General features: G+C 46.0%; 1 protein-coding gene across 1 annotated transcript in view; it reads left to right on the forward strand.

Annotated features, from left to right (window-relative positions):
- The window catches only part of igdcc4 (immunoglobulin superfamily, DCC subclass, member 4), a gene marked incomplete at its 3' end in the record, with an annotated part of 355,876 nt that overhangs the window by 250,362 nt on the left and 86,091 nt on the right, over positions 1-19,423 (forward strand). The gene's annotated exons all lie outside the window — the stretch shown is intronic.

The raw sequence follows: 19,423 nt of genomic DNA on the forward strand, positions 1-19,423 counted from the left end.
CTTTTTTCATCTTTGACGATGAATAACACCATGCTAACATTGATCAGACGTGAACATTTAAAAAATTGCCACTGAGCTCATTCAGCAGAGATAAGAGATCAAGTGTACAAAAAAATCTAAGCAAATGAATAAAGGGCAGATGATTTACAGGGTTTTTTGTAGATACAGTACTGTATTTTGCCATCTGGACACATGCAATTTGAAATATGAATATAGAATATCAGGCCTATAAATGACCTTATTATGGCCAAGTCACACATCTATGGATCGGGCCAAATCTCCTCTTTCCAATGGCAGAGTTCAATCTAGATTTAGTACCACCAGGTGCTCCTGACAGGGCAGCCAAAACCGTGAATGAAATCTACTGTAAGTATAGTTATTGCTTTTATAATGTAAATAGCGCCGCCAATTTTCATCAGATTGCAACCAGTTTTTTTGCTAGACGTTCACAGAGAGGTAAAGCAACTAACTACATTCTATTTTATCGCAATAATGTTCAGGTTTGTTCGACCTGTGAGATTATGATCCCGAAAATAACACACACAAAAAAATAAAAAGTTCAAACTAGAAGTCCCGATGATTGACGGGGGCTCGCGTGAGCTGGGAAGTGTAGTTTTATGAAATTCGAAAGCCCATCGAAAGCCCTGGGTCTCTTCTTTCAAAAGACTACACACACATATGCCAGCTTCCTTTATTTCTGTCTAATTCATCAGGTTTCCGCCGGGATATTTATCAACTCAGAATTTAGCTAATTACACTTAAAATAATTGGTAAACAAACGTAGTGCTGAAAATATACACGTTGACTGCTGTTTTGACAGGGTTACTGTCAGGATCCGTTTGCCCAGGCTGGTCCCATTCCCCCTCCAGCTCCCCAGCCTGGCCGCATTCCCCCTCCAGTCCAGAGAGCCTGCCCTGCAGCCCCCTCTAGTGGAGTGTTCCCGCTACTCTCCCTACTCCCTCTGTTAGTCGCAATTCATATGTGTATTCTCCATATGTCTTTAATGTTTAATGTATTCCTGTCTATGTTGCCCACTCTGTTTCCCGGTCTGGTCTAGTGTTGTATTTGTATGTATCGTTGTTATTCAGTCCTGTCATGTTATATATTGTTGTCATTGTTTGTCAACCTGTGTCTGTCCAGGTGTGTCTTGTTAGTAATTAGTCTCCCTATATATTCTGTCCTTTCCTGTTACTCCCCTGTCGGTTCGTTATCCTATCTTGTCATATTCATTGTTATCATTATCAATGTTGTGGTTGTGATTCCACACAGCACCCTTCCGTGCTGTGCTCTCCACGTTTGGTATCGTGTAATCTGCCAGCTTATGCTGAGGTACTATTATTGTTTTGTTGTAGTTAAAGCATTGTGAAGGAACAAGTAAAGCCTTTTGTCAACTACATCCCGTTGTGTCCTGCCTGTCTCTCTACCCTCATCCTGTGATTGCTATTGGGTCCACACCAACACCGAATCATCACAGTTACAGTCTTTACTCTTGGCTACATTTGAAAAAGAAACGCAACATTAATTAATATGTTTTTGTATTCATGATCAAATGAAATATATTATATATAGAATATGACCCAGTAATGAATACACTAATAACAGAAATGTGGCTATTTGAAAACATTGCATATGCTAAAAAATCTCCATCAATGATCCCTCGGGCACGAGCGCAGGGACGCTGGGACTGGCACGAGCGACATGCATGAGCCCTGTATGCTGGCTGCTTTAGAAACATGCTTTTGGAGCGGAAATATTACAAAGATCTCTGCAAAAACATCTCACAAACACTAGAAACTATAAATGCTATAATATGTCCAACAACGACGTTTAATTGATTCAAATCATGATCGCCTCAAAATGGACGGTCCACACACTATTCCTGGCAAGAATTCAGGAAATGCTCCGGTCTCTCTCATTGGTCTCTCAAAAACGGCAACAGACTTTTTCGACCAATCCCTAGCAGCCATCCCTTGGACTACCGGAAAACCAGTTCTTGGCTTTCGAAATACGTTGAAATGGCGTCAATCTGACAAAAAATTTAGGCGTGACGCTAAATTGCATGACAGGAATGACGATGATGTCGGCGCCGACTGCGTCGGTTCCAAATAGTTAAGGGATTAAGATTAACACAAGAGCACAGAGTGAGCGCTGCCTAGGAATACTTTACTTCATCTGTACCAGCATGCGCACCTTCCCTAGTGACACACACACTAGGGTGACCAAACGTCCTCTTTTGCCCGGACATGTCCTCTTTTCACGCCCTGTCCGGGGCGTCCGTTTTTTTTTTTATTAATGCATGGAAATGTCCGGGGTTTCATTGTTTTTCATTTTCAGTTTCAGTTTCACGGCCCTTTGCGAGCATCTGAAGGCTCGGGACTGCATTTTTCGCTGAACATATAAATTACCGAATTAAAGCGCTGTTCGTTGCCGTTCGAATCGCTGTTCTGAATCGCCCAAATCCGTGCCTCGGTTCTCGAGTTACATGCCGATATGTCAGGCGTGCAACTTTTTACATGGCGCGCCAGATTATCACCCCAGACTCCCATGCAGCTGCAGAGCCGCAGAGCCAGCGGCACTCTCAGGGCCGCGCGTTGACGGCCGCGCTGTGAGGGCCGCTCAGCAGCGCCACCCACCCAATGGCTGAATTGCCAATGGCTGAATTGGAGTATTGCACTGTGCGGGCACAGCTGCGAGATCCGCGCGGGGCCAGACTCGAGGGAGTAAATTAACTATACTTTTGCTCACACAATATCTTGAATGAATGCGTTTATTTATTTCGAACATAAATTGAAAATAAATAATAATAAAAAACAAGTAATAAACAGATTAAAAAACAAACAAGCAGGAGTATAGAATGAAGTGTAAACATATGTATTCCTACCCCCTTGATTGATTGATTGATTGATTGATTGATTGATTGATTGATTGATTGATTGATTGATTGATTGAAAACTTTATTAACAGATTGCAGAATGGGTACAATACAGTACGGCTCAATACACACAATTGTTAAGGGGATGCAGACCAGAGAAAGACTTTCACCTTGTTTACATCAGGGTCCCCCATTTTCAATTCATCATAACATATGACATACATGACATACAGATAGACAGTATTCAGTATACCTTCACACTCTATTATCTTATGCAACTCATATTCACTCCACAAACTGAAATATAGGCTACATACATTGTTGAATGAACAGCCTGTTTCTTGAAGTTAGACTCTCCTCTAAATTGTAACCCCCCCCCCCCCCCCCCCCCCCCCCCCCCTCTATAACAGAATTTTTGGATGTTACCCAGGAGTGAATTGTTTCGTGCTTTAAACATGATTTGTGCAGTCTTAAATTCAGCCAGGTCCCAGAGTTTCATGGCATGTGATTTAAAAAATAGTGTGTTTGTGTGTTCCAGATATCCTACCTTATTGATAATCAAATCAAAATCAAATGTATTTGTAAGGCCTGACAACACACGTTAATGTCCCTTCAGGCCCATGTCCCTTCAGGCTATGGATTTGCTGTGTTTTCCAGCTTATACAAAAAATATATATATTATTTTGGAATATTGCAACTATACTACACAAAAACGTGAGTACACAAGTTCAACTCATGTTCAGCCCTATGTTACTCATTAGCACTAAAAGTGATTTTTGCATGTGCTATAAGCATAAAGTATAAAGATAAGCTTTGCAAAAAAAAGTATGCAGTCCTCAAGTTCAAAGTAAAAAAAAAAATTGCCACTTTTCTGGGCGCATGTTATGTGGTTAAATTTGGGATATTGCAACCACTGCAGAAAAATGTGAGTACACAAGTGCACGTTCAACTCAAGTTCAGACCTATATGCTACTCTATTTCATTAGCACTAAAAGTGATTTTCCTTTTTTGCATTAGTAACTTCAGAATGTTATCTTTCAAAAGAGACCAGGCTTATGCATGTGCTATAAGCATAATGTATATGTTAAAACAATAGAGGCATCTTTGAGTAAACTTTGAGTAGAGATTCAAGATTCAAGAGGTTTATTCATCACATACAGTACAGTACACAAGACATAGTGAAATGAAGGTGGCCATGCCCGCTTCGATTGTGCAAAGTATCATTAAGTATCTCGAGGCTGGGGCCAGCATGTCCTCTTTTTTGGAAATCAAAATATGGTCACCCTAACACACACACACATACATACACAATCAAATCAGATGAGAAAAGGGAACATGTAGTGATCTCTAACTAGATTAGTGTAACAATGTAGTTTTTATCTGTAACTAGATTGGTGTAACAAGGTCGTTTTTATCTCTAGATTGGTGTAACAAGATCTTTTTTTTTTTTTTTATCTCTAACTAGATTAGTGTAACAAGGTCGTTTTTATCTCTAACTAGATTGGCGTAACAAGGTCGTTTTTATCTCTAACTAGATTGGTCTTATAGCTTTCTTGAATTGGTTGAGAGACTACAAAATGTGTAGGAAGCAAATTCCATATTTTAGAGCCTCTATGTTAAATTCTAAACTGTATCTGGACAACATGATTGATATGGATCTGCCATCACATTCTGGAAAAGTAATTAATGTCCTCTACAACCAGTGCAGCATCACCTTGATGTTCAGCCGATATCTGTTTTCTTTTGCTTTAGCAAGATGATTTTGGCGTTGTTTGTTGGTACACTTCCTCTCAATTGCTTCTCACACGGCACGTCCAAGGTCAACTTGCAAGCCACCTCACGCCCTCGAGCTAATGAATGTACTAGGTCGTGTAGCTCCGCTCTGCGTCTACTGGAATACATCCCTGTATCAGTACTAGCACTGAATAAATCTCCACATGCACCTTTACACCCCCATCCGCTCCTCTACATAAGCAGGGGTGTGGCCATACTAACAGCTCCTTTCTTGTTTTCACCACGGCGAGTGTCTGTATACACCACTTTGAGATTAGTGAAATGTTGAAGAGGAGCTACGATGAAGGAGCTGCGTTGACATTATATCTTTATTTTCTCTCTCACTATTTTTCGAGGAAATACAGCGATAATGTTTTCGCCACCGGGGTGTCTAGAAGATGATGATCATTCTGACCTCCACCGGCATTTTCGTATTAGGGGCTCGCGTCGCTGGCCTAATCCCCGCCGGCATTCCTCCAGCCTGCAGTTGGACAGGTATTACCTCCGCTCTGCAGTTGGACTTTGCTTGAGAGGCGCTCGGCTGTGTGAGGGTTAGCTGACTCTCCGGGCGGGTGATGGTTTTGAGATGCAAGCGCCAGTTGTGTTGCTATGGGGGGAATGGCTGCGCGACTTACGGAAGCCGGCTCCAGGCTGGTACCCTTTTTTGCTGCCTCTTAGCGGCGTGGAGAGGGTTCTGGTTTGACGCCCACGTTACATGAGCTCCTCATCGGGAGCTTTGTTGCCTGGGACTGTATCCGAATCTGCGGTTCAAACCCCCGGATCTCTGGACAAACGGATACTCTCTGTCACCGTGCGGGCCCCGCCTTTCAAGATGAAAGTTACCCGGTGCGAGGGAGGTGGGTTTGGTGTTTCATAATAAGAATACCTCCATGCGCGGCTACGTGGTGCAGTGGGCAAGGCGCTCACCACGAATACTGGAGACGCTGGGTTCGCCTGTTCAAGCCCAGCGCTCCACATTGCTTTCAGTTTAGCTGGTCGTCCGTACTAATACACATTGGCAGTATTAGGGGGTGGGAAACTGATGGATGGGGATCGGGCGTTGTGGACAGCGACTCCTACAGGTCTGTTGGTGCGCCTGCGCAGTAGAATCAGGATGTGATGGGGGCGGCTCCAAAGCGCAGACCCCTGACGCTGAAAGATCGCGCCGCGCAGGTGAAAAGATGCGACTGCTGTTACCTCGAGTATCGGAGGAGACTTGTGGTATGTATGACTTAGTCCACATTGCAGCCGGCTTGTGAGAGGCAAGAAACAGCGTTCGAGACAGGGGAGGGTTGAATTGGATGATACGAAAATTGGGATGGGAGAAAAATTTAAAATGGGAGAAAAAGTGGATAAAAAAAAAAGAATACCTCCACGCTCAAGTCGGCTGCAGTCCATGAGGGACTTGTGCCGGCACCGCTGTGTCTGATGATCACCGTTCTGAAGACTGTGTTGACTTCTTTTCCTCTTCTCTCTTCGGATGAGGAGAGGGACAGACAGCGGCTGTCTGAAGTGTTGGCCTATATTGTGTTCTCACGTTGTGCAGTTTCGGTGGTAGCTGCTTAGCTTGCGTCCTAGCTGGGTTGAGCTACCTGTTAGCCAGTTAGCTGTTAGCTACAACGCTAGCTCTGTATGCTCGCTCGGCTGGGAACGTTAGCCTGATGCTACCAGTTAGCTTGGAGTTAGCTGTTAGCTTGTGCTACACCGTTGAACATTAGCCATGAGAATAGCAGGCCATAGCACTCTGACTACGACGTCATCTTTGACAGAAGATGTAGTCGGCCCTGCACCATGATCGGCTGTTGGAGGGGGTCGTCTCGCCGGAGCCTCGCTCCGGCCTTAGCTTATTTTGCCCTGCCAGCGAGGGCCTTCGTCAACGTGGAGACCAGCCTTACATGTGGCAAGTTTCACATGTAAACAGGGCTGTACCTGTTCAAACAAGTCGTATCAGGGGTAAGGTGGTGAGGGGTGGTTTTTTCCCCCGGTCCCCCCCCCCCCCCCCCTCCCCTCAAACATGATTTTGTTTACAATATATTGTTTCACTATGTTTGTGGGGATACGGTGTAACCCCTCAGCTTCTGCAGGGGTTGTGCTCCTGCTTAGAGAGGCAATTTTTTTCTGAAGATTGTTTGGTCGCTGTCACGTGGACTTAGCAAGGCCTGTGACCAGTACTTAATCGAGGACTTGTGTCTTCTCTCGTTATGAAAAACGGCGTTCCTCTTACGGTAGTGAGAGTGTACTTTTGCCTTTTTTTGTTGTGATGGAGGGTTGTGTGTGTCGTTAAGATCCACAACTGGGTTAGGTGTTGGCCTAATAAGTTACATGTGTAAGCTCTTGTACCAGGGCCATTGGCCCTCTCTTGGTCTGTGTTTTTCTTCCTTTAGGAAAAGGTGTAAAAATTCAGGTGGCAGGTTCGCACATGAGCCTATGTGAAGCTGTTACCTTGACAGGTGTACATGCGCTTCATGTAGCACGCTATGACTGGTGTCATGGCTCTGCTTTGTCATTGCATCGTATCAGGGGTGAGGGGTCATGAGGGGTGAACTGATAAAACCTCCCTCCCCTTTTTTTGATTGGTCAGGGGGTTGGGCCTCCTGTCCTTCGGGCTTCCTGTCACGTTGCTGGGTCAGCGCGTCACAGGGTAGGGAGGGGGGGGGGGGGGGGGGGGGGGAGTTTCCTGGTCCCACACCATATTGGGCGGTGGGCCACGGAATTCCCCCGCCATAGAGTATGTCACTGGGCGCGTTTCTATTGGCTGTGAGACTTTCGTGAGTTATTTTCAGGCTCCATGTTGTGGACCTCTGTTATTGTCAAGGTGAGTAGAACTTAAAAAGAAGTTCTGCTCTGTTGTATGTGTATTGAGCTTGGTAGGTGATGCAATGCAGTAGAGACGATTTGTTCTTCTGCTCTGCTCCCTACTAGTAGTGTGTATATTGGGTCAGAGCCTCCTCCCCAGGGAGTTTCAGAGCCTCCTCTGTGAGTTCAGAACCTCCCTCTCAGAGAGTCCTAGTCCAATTGTTACATAGCTCAATGTTGCATATGTCTTTTCAATTTATTGCTCACGTGGGAAGTCTCTCTGGGGGTTCCCCGTCCCCTCTTTTATGGAGCAGGTTGACGGGGTGTTGTTTTCCCTCAGCCGCGTCGTATGGGACCCATGTCCGTATTTTTTTCTGTGAAAAAAGCGGCTTGTCGTTCTCCCAGGCGGCTTGGAGGAACGGTATCTGGGTTCTTGTTAGAATTTCCATTGATATGTTTTAGGTCTCGACGTGTATGTAGTGCTGGCCCTGGGTGCTTCTGATAGGAACCATACATGGGCTTGCGCGCTTTGGTTGCTCATCATTGAAACACCGTTTTTATGGGGCAACTGGGATGGAATTTGTCTCTTCCGAGCACCAGTGTACTATGAATGAATGAATGAAAACTTTATTTAACAGATTGCAGAATGGGTACAATACAGTACGGCTCAATACATACAATTGTTAAGGGGATGCAGACCTGAGAAAGACGTTTGTCTTGTTTCCATCAGGGTCCCCCATTTTCAATTCATATAGACATTTATGACATACACAACATACATGAAATTTATGGCATAGGGACATATATGTATTTAGTACTGATACATTTGTGACATAAACGGTATTCAAATATACAGTACTGTTACCCCTAGATCCTGACAGAGTATATACATATGATGGGGAGGGGACTGTACATTAGGAGGGGGTGGGTGGGTGGGAGAGAAATATACATACGGCGGGGAGGGAATATATACATGCGGTGGGGAGGAGACTGTCTATTAGGAGGTGGTGGGGGTTTTGGGCATTTACGGTGGCCAGTTTTGAATTGCAGCCTCCCGTAGGTGCTCTTTAAGAGCGGTTTTGAATGTGGGTAGGGATTCACATTCCTTTACAGCTTTGGGTAGGGCGTTCCACATTGTTGTGGCATAATTGCAAAACGTGTTTAGTCCCTTGTTTGAGCCGAATCTGGGTTTAACATGATTTGTTGAGCTTCCTCTGGTGTAGTGGTTGTGGTATTCACTGACCTTTGGGAAGTATTTTGACATGTACATGGGTACCCCAGTCGTATAGTGTATCTTGTAGACCAGGCCCATTGCAAGTTGCTGTACTCTGTCGTCTACTCTAAGCCATCCTAGGTTGTCAAAGTGGGCAGGGGTGAGGTGGGTTCTGGGGTTCAGGTCAAGTAGTAGTCTGACCAGTTTGTTTTGTGATGTTTGTAATTTTGTTTTTAGTGCCTTTGAGGTGCTTTGATACCATGAGGTGCATGCATAGTCGTAGTACCCTTGAATGAGTGCTCCTGCCAGAGTCTTCAGGGTATTCTTGTTTACCAGAGAGGAGATCCGGTAGAAGAATCGAGTTTGTTGGTTGACTTTTTATTACATTGGATGCCATTTTGTCACAGGAAAGATTAGCCTCTAGGATGGAACCCAGGTAGGTAATTTCATCTTTCCTTGTGACAATATTGTCACCCACTGTAACTGAGAAGCCGTCGGTCTTGCTAAGTTTGTTATTTGAACCGAAGAGAATGGACTCTGTTTTGCCCATGTGTAATGATAGTTTGTTGTCGGCGAGCAATATGCAGATTTTGCCTAGTTCCGAGCTGAGGGTTTTTTCAGCCTGTAACTTGTTCTTGTCAGAGACCAGCAGGGCTGAGTCATCCGCAAACAGGAACAAGTTGCAGTCACAAGCTGACGACATGTCATTTGCATAAATTAGGAACAGTAGCGGTCCTAGTATGCTTCCTTGTGGAACACCACAGTTCACTGTGAGGGGGGGGGATAGGGTATCGTTTACCTCCACCATCTGTTCTCTCCCCTCCAGGTAGGATTGTATCCAGCTCACTGATAAACTATCAAAACCAATTGATTTTAGCTTGTCAATCAGAATGGTGTGATTGACAGTGTCGAAGGCCTTTTGTAGGACCATGCCGCAGTATTTGCCCGCGTCCACCTCTTGCTTGATGTGGTTGTTCAAATAGAGAAGGCAGATTGGAATTCGTAGATTAGATTTTTTTCCGCAAGGTACTTTTCGACCTGTTCGTATACTATTTTTTCCATGACTTTCGAGATGGATGTAAGGATAGAAACAGGGCGGTAGTTGCCTGGGTCTAATTTGCTGGAGGGGATGTTGTCATGGCCAGTGGCCTTGTTCGGTTGGAGGGCGCTCAGTTTTTTGAGTACCTCATCTGTAGTTACCATTTCCAGTTTGAAGTCGTCTTTGTGGACGCCTAGGTTCTTGTAGTATGCTACTATGTGTTCTACCCCATACTGCCCTGAGTGGGAGGGTAGTTTGTTTACCAGTGTTGTGGCTATGTTTGTGAAGAAAGTGTTTAAGTAATTGGCTACATCCAGTTTGTCTGTGATGAGCGTGTTGTCCGTCTTTATGTTTATGTTTGAGAACCTGGTTTTAAGTTTTTTACTGCAGCCTAGTTGTTTATTGAGTAATTTCCAAAGTTCACGTGGTTTATTTTAGTTTTCCTCAGTTTTGTCATTGATGACATTTTTTTTGCAGTTTTTATCATGGAGTTTACGTCATTTCTTAGTCTGTTTCTTTCTAGTTTGAGTTCAGTCACGTGGGCTTGGAGTTCACTGCTCGTGCTTTGGGTAAGCTTTGACTGACTTTTACGAAACTCAGAGCATTTTTTGTCTCTGGCTTTCATAGCGGTCAGTATTTCAGTGTGCATCTACGGCTCAGCGCGATTTTTTTACCCTGGTGGTTCTTAGGGGGGCCATGTTGTTTAGTATTGTTGAGAATTTGGTTTTGAAGCCAAGCCAGTTTTTTTTTTTTTTTTATCCACTTTTTCTCCCATTTTCTATATTTTCTCCCATCCCAATTTCGTATCATCCAATTCAACCCTCCCCTGTCACGAACGGTGTTTCTTGCCTCCCACAAGCCGGCTGCAATGTGGACTAAGTCATACATAGCACAAGTCCCCTCCGGTACTTGAGGTAACAGCAGTCGCATCTTTTCACCTGCGCAGCTCGATCTCTCAGTGGCGAGGAGTAACGCGTGGGAGGCTCACGCTGCCCCTGACACTTCTTGATTCTACTGCGCAGGCGCACCAACTGACCTGTAGGAGTCGCTGTCCACAACGCCCGATCCCCACCCATCAGTTTCCCACCCCCTAATACGGCCAATGTGTATTAGTATGAATGACCAGCTAAACTGAAAGCAATGTGGAGCGCTGGGCTCGAACAGGCAAGCCCAGCGTCTCCATCATTCGTGGCGAGCGCCTTGCCCACTACGCCACGTAGCCGCCTAAGCCAAGCCAGGTTTCTTCAACCAGTGTACCATTGAGTTCATCTGACCAGTCCAGGCTCTCCAGTTCAAGGTTAAAGGCCTCGCTAGAGTAGGTTTTGAGGTCTCTAGATGTGACTGTTTTGTGACAGCCAGCCTTTTCCTTACCTTTTTGCGGGTACAGAATATCATATAATGATCACTTAACCCGCATGCTATAACCCCTTTATTGGAGGTCAGGATGAGGTCAATGGTAGTCTGAGTTGATTCACATACCCTTGTGGGTTGGGTGTAGGGCTGGGCGATAAAACGATAACGATAATCATCGCGATAAATTATTTCCTTGAAATAAACATGAAACGTGGTCGCAAAGTTTCGATATATCGATTTCCCAAGCTTGGACCAAACAGTGTTCCATTCTATGCATATGATCCAGTGGCGGTAGGTTGCCCCCTGGTGGAATATAATAATATATGCACTGGGCCGTGTGTGTACTGCGTAGAAGAAGGTGCGCGGACTGATGACCGTGATGACGACATCAACTCGAGACAAGACATTCAGTTTTGGTGTTTTGAAATCACGCGGCATAATCACAAGAGAAAACATTCATTCAGACTGTGTTGGAACAGTTGTATATAACAAAATGGATTTATATGGATTATGGACTTGGACACATTCATGGAGAATTCAAGCCGGGACCACGACGCTTCTCAAAGGGTTGGCTCGACACGCGAGTTGCAACGGCTCTCCAACTCGTATTGTAGTGACCGGCGCAGCAAACAAAGTGAGTCTATTAATAGCCCGTCCGTCGGCGCCGGGCATAAGAAGTTAATTACTGACAGAAATGTATATTGACGATAATTATCGATATCGAGTTATATGAAAATAATTTTATAATTTTATCGCGATAACGTTTTTGGCCATATCGCCCAGCCCTAGTTGGGTGATTAGCTGGCTGAGGCCGTGCATATCACAAAGCCTACTGAAGGCCTTGAAGACGGGTGCTGCTTTTACGTAGCATGTCCGTGTTCCAGTCCCCAATAAGGATTTTTTCTACGCCCTCCACCCCAGCTAAACACCCATCGAGTGTGTCATAGAAGCCACTGTGTTCTGGCGGTCTATAGATTGTGCCTATTAGTACTGATTTTGCCCTTTCAAATATGATTTCAATCCATACAGTTTCAATCTCGTCATGGTTAAGGTCAGTACGGTTGCTGAATTTGGTATCTTTGTGAATATACACACAGACGCCACCTCCATACTGGTTTCTATCCCTCCTGACTATTGAATAGTCCTCGATTTCTATCTCTGGATCCTGAACAGATGAGTCTAGTTTTGTTTCTGTGAAACATAATATATTAGCCTTACCGTTTAAAAACAAATGTCTGATTTCAGCCAGCTTGGGTCTCAAACCTATCGGACTGGCTTTCGACATGGACAGTCGCATTATTCTCAGCTCCCAACAACGGTGTCAAAGTAAATCAACAACAAGGTTTACTATACACTTTCTACTCACCCTACTTTGGATTACGGACCAGTACCTTAATTCAACATGGAAACACCACCAGACAGGAGTGGGGTAAAAAAAGAGTCCCATTGCGACTTTTACCTTCTAAATGGCTCAGAGAGAAAACATCCAGCCATGGGGACTGCAGCAATACACTGTGTGTTAACGTCGAATCCGGGACGAAATAGTTTACCCCCGTCGGGCAGGTTTGATAGAAGATCGATGATCTTCTTATACCTGCTTCTTTCGGGAGACATTCCGCTGAACCCAGGTCCAGTTATCACTCGGTACCAAGCGAGACAACTCGGACTACAGACGCAAACAGCGATGACCACCGTTGCGACCAACTCATCATCCAACGTCAACAACCCTCCACCGCCCACTACTGGATCACCGGCGCAACTACAACGGAACGCCCGAGGGACCAGAACGAGGCGGGATGAACCGGAGGTTACAACACCGGTGCAAATCACGGCAAGAAATCCAACCGACAACCCCACGGTCAAATTGCCTGCTAAATTAGCCAACCTAGCCAGGCTGGCTATGTTTACCAGCCCAGGACAAAGGGTTGCCAGAGAAGACACAGGACAAAGGACCCCCCCCTCCCCACACACCAACACACAGACTTCACGGAGACAACAACAAAGCTCCCCCACAGCAGCACCAGACACAGACGGACAACAATACGGACAGCCCCCCCCCCCCCCCCTCGTCACGGGACAACGACCCTGAGCAAAGAATCACCCACCCAAACTACACAGAGCCCCCCCCCCCCCCCCCCCCCCCCCCCCCCCCCCCCCCTCCTCACAGACGAAGAAATTTACCTGGAACTCGACTACACATTTTTCACCTGAATGTAAACAGCATAAAACATAAGCTGGATGAAATAAGAAACCTGTTTATTAACGGTAAGGTAGACAAAATATGCTTTACTGAAACTAAACTTGACTCATCTGTAACAGACCCTGAAATAGAGTTGGAGAACTATTCTATTGTCCGTAATGACAGAAACAAGTATGGAGGTGGTGTTTGTATGTACATTCATAAGGACACCAAATTCATTAACCGTACTGACCTTCATCATGAGACAATTGAAACCGTATGGGTAGAAATTCTATTTGAAAGGCCTAAATCTGTTCTAGTCGGCACAATCTACAGACCGCCAGATCAAACTGGCTTTTATGATACTCTGGATGTGTGCTTAGCTGGAGCTGAGGATGCTGAAAAGATTCTTATTGGGGATTGGAACACGGATATGCAACAAAAAGATGCACCCGTCTTCAAATCCTTCAATAGGTTTTGTGATCTGCACGGCCTCAGCCAGCTAATCACCCAACCCACAAGGGTATGTGAATCAACTCAGACTACCATTGACCTCATCCTGACCTCTGACAAGTCCAATATCTCCAATAAAGGGGTTATAGCATGCGGGTTAAGTGATCATTATATGATATTCTGTACCCGCAAAAAGCTAAAGCAAAAGGCTGGCTGTCACAAAACAGTCACATCTAGAGACCTCAAAACCTACTCTAGCGAGGCCTTTAACCTTGAACTGGAGAGTCTGGACTGGTCAGATGAACTCAATGGTACACTGGTTGAAGAAACCTGGCTTGGCTTCAAAACCAAATTTTCATCAATACTAAACAACATGGCCCCCCTAAGAACCACCAGGGTAAAAAATCACGCTGAGCCATGGATGCACACTGAAATACTGACCGCTATGAAAGCCAGAGACAAAAAATTTGTTTCTGAGTTTCGTAAAAGTCAGTCAAAGCTTACCAAAAGCACGAGCAGTGAACTCCAAGCCCACGTGATTGAACTCAAACTAGAAAGAAACAGACTAAGAAATGACGTAAACTCCATGATCAAAACTGCTAAAAAAAAATGTCATCAATGCCAAAACTGAGGAAAACAAAAATAAACCATGTGAACTTTGGAAATTCAAGGCTGCAGTAAAAAACTTAAAACCAGGTTCTCAAACATAAACATAAAGACGGACAACAGGCTCATCACAGACAACCTGGATGTAGCCAATTACTTAAACACTTTCTTCACAAACATAGCCACAACACTGGTAAACAAACTACCCTCCCACTCAGGGCAGTATGGGGTAGAACACATAGTAGCATACTACAAGAACCTAGGCGTCCACAAAGACAACTTCAAACTGGAAATGGTAACTACAGATGAGGTACTCAAAAAACTGAGCGCCCTCCAACCGAACAAGGCCACTGGCCATGACAACATCCCCTCCAAATTCCTCAGAGACTCAGCAGCCGCCATCACCCCAGTCATCACACACATAATAAACCTCTCCATAAAACAGGGACACGTCCCCAAGGACTTCAAAATTGCAAGAGTAACACCCCTGCACAAAAAGGCCAGCAAATTAGACCCAGGCAACTACCGCCCTGTTTCTATCCTTACATCCATCTCGAAAGTCATGGAAAAAATAGTATACGAACAGATCGAAAAGTACCTTGCGGAAAAAAATCGAATCTACGAATTCCAATCTGGCTTCAGAACATCCCACTCCACTGACACATGCCTTCTCTATTTGAACGACCACATCAAACAAGAGGTGGACGCGGGCAAATACTGCGGCATGGTCATGCTGGACCTACAAAAGGCCTTCGACACTGTCAATCACACCATTCTGATTGACAAGCTAAAAGCAATTGGTTTTGATAGTCAGTGAGCTGGATACAATCCTACCTGGAGGAGAGAGAACAGATGGTGGAGGTAAACGATACCCTATCCCCCTCCCCTCACAGTGAGCTGTGGTGTTCCACAAGGAAGCATACTAGGACCGCTACTATTCCTAATTTATGCAAATGACATGTCGTCAGCTTGTGACTGCAACTTGTTCCTGTTTGCGGACGACTCAGCCCTGCTGGTCTCTGACAAGAACAAGTTACAGGTTGAAAAAGCCCTCAGCTCAGAACTAGGCAAAATCTGTGTATGGCTTGCCGACAACAAACTATCATTACACATGGGCAAAACAGAGTCCATTCTCTTCGGTTCAAATAACAAACTCAGCAAGACCGACGGCTTCTCGGTTACAGTGGGTGACAATATTGTCACAAGGAAAGATGAAATTACCTACCTGGGTTTCATCCTAGAGGCTAATCTTTCCTGTGACAAAATGGCATCCAATGTAATAAAAAAAGTCAACCAATGAACTCGATTCTTGTACCGGATCTCCTCCCTGGTAAAGAAGAATACCCTGAAGACTCTGGCAGGAGCACTCATTCAAGGGTACTACGACTATGCTTGCACCTCATGGTACCAAAGCACCTCAAAGGCACTAAAAAACAAATTACAAACATCTCAAAACAAGCTTGTCAGACTACTGCTTGACCTGACTCCTAGAACCCACCTCACCCCTGCCCACTTTGACAACCTAGGATGGCTTAGAGTAGATGACAGAGTACAGCAACTTGCAATGGGCCTGGTCTACAAGATACACTACGCGACCAAGGTACCCATGTACGTGTCAAAATACTTCCCAAAGGTCAGTGAATACCACGATCACAACACCAGAGGGAGCTCCACAAATCATGTTAAACCCAGATTCGGCTCAAACAAGGGACTAAACACGTTTCGCAATTATGCCACATCAATGTGGAACGCCCTACCCAAAGCTGTAAAGTAATGTGAATCACTACCCACTTTAAAAAACACTCTCAAAGAACACCTACGGGAGACTGCAATTCGAAACTGGCCCCTACAAATGTCCTAACCCAGTTGTACAGTAAATGACCAAGTATGGCTTTGTCAGTATTCCAATGTACACTGTACAGTGTGTGTCCCCCTACCCAACCCCCCCCCCCCACCTCCAATGTACAGCCCCCACCCACCTACCCAACCCCACCCCACCCACCCAACCTCCCCAATGTACAGTTTCTACGTCAAATGTATATACACTCTTTTTCTGGACACTTTTTGTATCACAAACAGTACTGTATTTGCAAATCTGATATGTCATAAATGTATAGATGTAGCAGTACTGTATGTCATGTATGTCATATATGTTATGATGAGTTGAAAATGGGGTACCCTGATGTAAACAAGACGAAAGTCTTTCTCTGGTCTGCATCCCCTTAACAATTGTATGTATTGAGCTAGGGGTGGACGGTATAAACGGTATACGGTATAAACGGTATGAATTTGCTCTACGGTATGGATTTTGACTATACCGTGTAACCGGTAGGGCAGCTCTAAAATAGCAATGACGTCATGTAACCACAGCGCGACTATTTCAATCGCATTTGCCCCTAAAAATAGATCGAATTAGTCATAGATAATAGAACTGGAAAAAGTTATTTAGGAGGCTTCGCGCAGTGGGCACACTGGGCGTGTCAACACGCAATTGTCATTTCATAATAAACACATATCACCGCGGCGCACAGCAAGTTTCAATTTCAGTTCCTGGCATTTTTAACCAGTGGAGAAAGGTAAGAGATCTTACCTATCGTTTTTCTTATATGAATTATTCTACGTTAATAAAACATACCTGGTGATCAACTACAGTTTGCTGTAAACATTATGATATGTGTGTAGTGTTATGATAACGACGGGAGGACGGCTGCAGCAGTGGATTTGCGAAATAGCATGCAGCTGCAGAGCCGCAGAGCCAGTGGCTCTTTCAGGTCTGGTCACAGGCCCGCTCAACAGCGCCCCCCCCACCAAACGGCTGAACGACCTGAAAGAGCCACTGGCTCTGCGGCTCTGCAGCTACATATGCTTCTAGCAAAATCCAGCCCCGCTGTTTGCAATGGGAGCAGCACGGAGTCTCGACTCGGGACTTATTTTATTTGGAATATAATGACTTTATACGCAAAAGTAGCCTAGTTTTAAGTTAAAATATTATAAATCTACATGCCTTGAGGATGTCATTCTTTATATAGCCTGCCTATCAGGCAAAAATTATTCTAACGGAAACACTGATACCGTGATATATACCGTTACCGTCTATGCTTCAAATTATACCGTGATATAAATTTTAGACCATACCGTCCACCCCTATATTGAGCTGTACTGTACTGTACCCATTCTGCAATCTGTTAATAAACTTTTCAATCAATTCAATCAATCAATCAATCAATCAATCAGGCTGTTTATGTTTAAGTGAAATATGTGAAGTCCATTTGTGTTTGTTATTTTATTTATGTCATCTAGCTCAAAGTGTTGTTCAACTGTGGTGTGTGGTTGTTCTTGTGGCGGTAGGTGGGGAGGGGGGGATGGGGTCCTGTGTCCATTGTTGTTAGGAGGGGGGGTGGGGATGATCCTTTGTCCTCTGCTGGCGCCTTTGCTCGGTGTGAAAGCCTGCGACGTGGGGGGGGGCGGTCACTGTCCACAGATGTGTCTGGAGGTCCTCCGTTGTGGGGGAGGGGGGGTGGGTCTTGTCCTGGCCCGGGTAGCCTAGCTGGCCTGGCGGGGCTAGCCGCGTCAACCGGCGGGTCCCTGGTGATCTCGTCCCGCGCTGATCTGTGTCCCATGTTTGCAAGCTCTCTCCCTCTCGCCTCTCGGCTCCTCTGCATGGGCTTCGGTGAGGGGATGTCGCCGCCTGCTGGTCGGTTGGTGCATCCGCTGGCTGTTGTGGAAGCTGCGTTGATGTTGTTGACGCTGTCATCGGCCGGCGACGGTGTGAGGATGAGCCGTTGATTCTTCCCCTGTCGCCGTGTTAAAACAGGTCCTGGGTTTTCGTGAATGTCTCCAGACAGGAGCAAATACAATAGAAACATCGATTTTCTTTCAAACTTGCCTGTCGGGGGTAGATTCTTTCTTTCGGGATTCGCCGTCAGCAGTCTGTGAATAGCTGCAGCTCCAATAGCCGGATGTTTCCTCTCCGAGCCATTCAACAGGTAAAAGTCACAATGGGACTGTAGATTTTCGCTTTTGTTGCTTTCCACCGCCGTTTCCTGACGATTCTGTGCTGAATTCAGGCACACGTCTGTAATCCACAGTATGGCGAGCAAGAAATGCGCAAATATTCCTGGTAGCGGAGTCAACTCTCGGGGTAGGCCGGGTTTGGCCCTGTCTGCCTGTGAGTGTGCCCCCGCACCTTTCATGACGTCTGCCAATCATGTCAGCCTTCTCTGCCTCTGCCCCTCTAGAGAGTCGATGTTTTTTTTGTGGAGGCTGCGACATGGTGCACAGCATACCAGCATACGCCCCTTCCGCCGGGGTGCTGTTTTCAGCAGACCCCTTTGACGCCTGTCTAGTCCGCAGTGCTCCAGGCTCAGGTCGAGTGGCCTGTTGCCTGGATTGAGGGATCGACCTCTTTTGGGGGTTGTCTCCCCGGTGCGCTGCCTGGTCCCGCTGTGGGTGTAGCCTCTTGAGTGCTTCGGGGGACGTGCTGTAGGGGGGAAGGGCCTGCTCTTGGATGGGCCCTGTCCGAATACGCTGGAGATGTGGGGGGTGGTGTCACTAGTGACCGCCTAGTGGGGTCTTGATGCTGCGGCGTCGTTGGCCTCACCAGGCCCCCTTTTCCGGGGGGTCCAGTCCCTTCCTGGGGCTGGGTCCTCCTTCGCGCTCCGCTGCTACGGCCTTGCCACGGGGTTGACCCCCGTGATATTAGGGGTTGTAACAGGGTTTTTATTTCTTCCCGTTTGTTCCCTAGTGGCATGTGGGTTGCGCGTTTGTGTAGTCGTGGGTTCTTCTGTGGAAGGTAAGTCCCACGGTCTGCTCACCCTGTGCGTTTGAGTTGCTAAACTCCTCTTCGCACAGTCGGATCCGATTCCCTCCCGTCCTCCACTAGGGGGGTCCGGGGGCTTGAGTCCTCCCCGGTTCTGATGGTTGTGGGGGGCCTCAGCGGGTACATTTGTCGAGCTTCCGCTCTGCTCAGCTCCTGTATTCCAGTAGATGCAGAGCGGAGCTACACGACCTATAACGTATGGTTATATCTATAACCATAGTTATATGAGTGTAGTGACGCTCTGCGTCGGACTCACTGAGGACCCCGTGGTCTTCGCCTTTGTGGTGAAAGACTTGGGAAGGAGCTGTTAGTATGGCCAC

This window comes from Notolepis coatsorum, assembly GCF_963971535.1.
Source record: "Notolepis coatsorum genome assembly, chromosome: 20".
NCBI classification, from domain to species: domain Eukaryota; kingdom Metazoa; phylum Chordata; class Actinopteri; order Aulopiformes; family Paralepididae; genus Notolepis; species Notolepis coatsorum.